The following is a 2,500-nucleotide window of genomic DNA, read 5'->3' as shown; positions in this document are numbered from 1 at the left end:
GGGGGCTCTCGGGCAAGGGCCGGGGAAAAACCCCGGCCGCGTCGACCCCTGGCTGCCGGCCACCGGGCGACCAAGACCGGCAGCCGAAAATAAACACCCGCGCCCGGCGGGCCCCGGCTTAAGGCCAGGCAGAAAAGGGACGAGGCGCCGCCGCACCTCGCCCCGCCAGCCCATCGTGTCCCAGGGGGGCCGCCCCCCCTTGCAAACCGGGCCGGCGGCGGCCGACCGGAGCGGAACGCCACACTCGAGCCCGCCCGCGGCGGGGGCTGTCTCTCTCTGCAACCTTCGCTGCGCTCAGCAAGCGGCTTCTCGACACGCTCTTTCGGCCTTTCGCTTCGTCTCTCTCGCGGCCCTCGCTCTGGCTTTCTCGGCCTCGTCATTTCTCGCTGGCCTCTCGGGTCGGATATTCCTCGAAACTGCCCTGGGGGGGGGGCAGGACGGGGCACCGGGACCAAGCCCCCGCGGCTCACCCGGTGCAGGCGGCACTCGCTTCGCCCCGACGACCGCGCGCGACGCGGCCGCCCTATCCTCCGCCTCGGACACAGGCGCCCTCGTGGAACCTGCGGGGATGCGGCCCGTCACCTCGCTCCCAATATACGTACAGACGAGTCCAAGGCCGCCGGCGCCTCCAAGGGGACCGCTGGCGCTCGACCGGGAAGCTGCGCCACCGCAGGCCGCCCTCTACGTCGACGTAGCCGGAGGCGGCTGGAAACAGCGACCCCTTGGCGAACTTCCGGCGCCGGCCGGGACAACAGGTCTACCCGGCAGTTCGGACAGCAGGTCTACCCGGCAGTTCGGACAACAGGTCTACCCGGCAGTTCGGACACCAGGTCTACCCCGGAGTCCGGACACCAGGTCTACCCCGGAACACGGGTCTACCCCGAGATTCGGACAACGGGTCTACCCCGCGGTTCGGACAGCAGGTCTACCCCGTATTTCGGACAGCAGGTCTACCCCGAGATTCGGACAACAGGTCTACCCGATAGCAGGGACAACAGGTCTACCCCGGAGTTCGGACAACAGGTCTACCCCGCAGTCCGGACAACAGGTCTACCCCGTAGTTCGGACAGCAGGTCTACCCCGCGGTTCGGACAAGAGGTCTACCCCGGAGTTTGGACAGCAGGTCTACCCCCGATTTCGGACAGCAGGTCTACCCCGGATTTCGGACAGCAGGTCTACCCCGCAGTCCGGACAACAGGTCTACCCCGTAGTTCGGACACCAGGTCTACCCCGCGGTTCGGACAAGAGGTCTACCCCGGAGTTTGGACAGCAGGTCTACCCCCGATTTCGGACAGCAGGTCTACCCCGGATTTCGGACAGCAGGTCTACCCCGCGGTTCGGACAAGAGGTCTACCCCGAGATTCGGAACACAGGTCTACCCGCCAGCTAGGACAAGAGGTCTACCCCGGCGTTCGGACAACAGGTCTACCCGGCAGTTCGGACAGCAGGTCTACCCCGGAGTTCGGACACCAGGTCTACCCCGAGATTCGGACAAGAGGTCTACCCCGGAGTATGGACAGCAGGTCTACCCCGGAGGCCGGACAGCAGGTCTACCCCGCAGTCCGGACAACAGGTCTACCCCGAGATTCGGACAAGAGGTCTACCCGCCAGCAGGGACAGCAGGTCTACCCCGGAGTCCGGACAGCAGGTCTACCCCGGAGGCCGGACAAGAGGTCTACCCCGCAGTCCGGACAACGGGTCTACCACGGATCCCGGACCAAAGGTCTACCCCGGCGCCCGGACCAAAAGGTCTAAGGTGGCGCACGGGCAACGGGTCCAGCCCGGCGACCGGAGAAAACGGTCTACCCCGGCGCCCGGGCAAATGGTCTTCCCCAGCGCCCGGAGAAGAGGTCTACCCCGGCGCCCGGAGAAAAAGGTCTACCCCCGCGCCCGGAGAAGAGCCCTAGCCCGGGTGCCGGACAACAGGTCTAGCCCGGGTCCCTGGAAACAGGCCTAGCCCGGCGCCCGGAGAAAAAGGTCTAGCCCGGCGCCCAGACCGAAGGTCTAGCCCGGCGCCCGGAGAAGAGCTCTAGCCCGGGTGCCGGACGACAGGTCTACCCCGGGTCCCTGGAAACAGGTCTAGCCCGGCGCCCGGACAAGAGGTCTATGCCGGCGGTCGGACAACAGGTCTACCCCGGAGGCCGGACAACAGGTCTACCCCGGAGTTCGGACAAAAGGTCTACCCCGGAGGCCGGACAAAAGGTCTAAGCTGGCGCCGTTCGGACAACAGGTCAACCTCGGGGCCGGGAACACAGGTCTGCCCCCGGCGCCCGGAACACGAGGTCTGCCCCCGGGGCCACGGGGCCACAGCATCCCAGCGGGGCCAGCGTGCAAGGGAAGCGCGGCGGCGGCGGCCCCCGATGCGACTCGGGCGGTCGCTTCTGGGCCGTTCCTGGGCTGCTTCTTTCACGGTCCGCAGAGCCCTTCGGCCCTCGGCAGGGGTCTGGGGGGGGCCGCGGGGGGCTCGGCGTCGAGGTGCCCGGCGCCAGCACGGAGGCGC

Source organism: Taeniopygia guttata, chromosome 37 (genome assembly GCF_048771995.1).
Source record: "Taeniopygia guttata chromosome 37, bTaeGut7.mat, whole genome shotgun sequence".
Lineage (NCBI taxonomy): Eukaryota > Metazoa > Chordata > Aves > Passeriformes > Estrildidae > Taeniopygia > Taeniopygia guttata.
Note: the sequence above shows the minus strand (reverse complement) of the source record.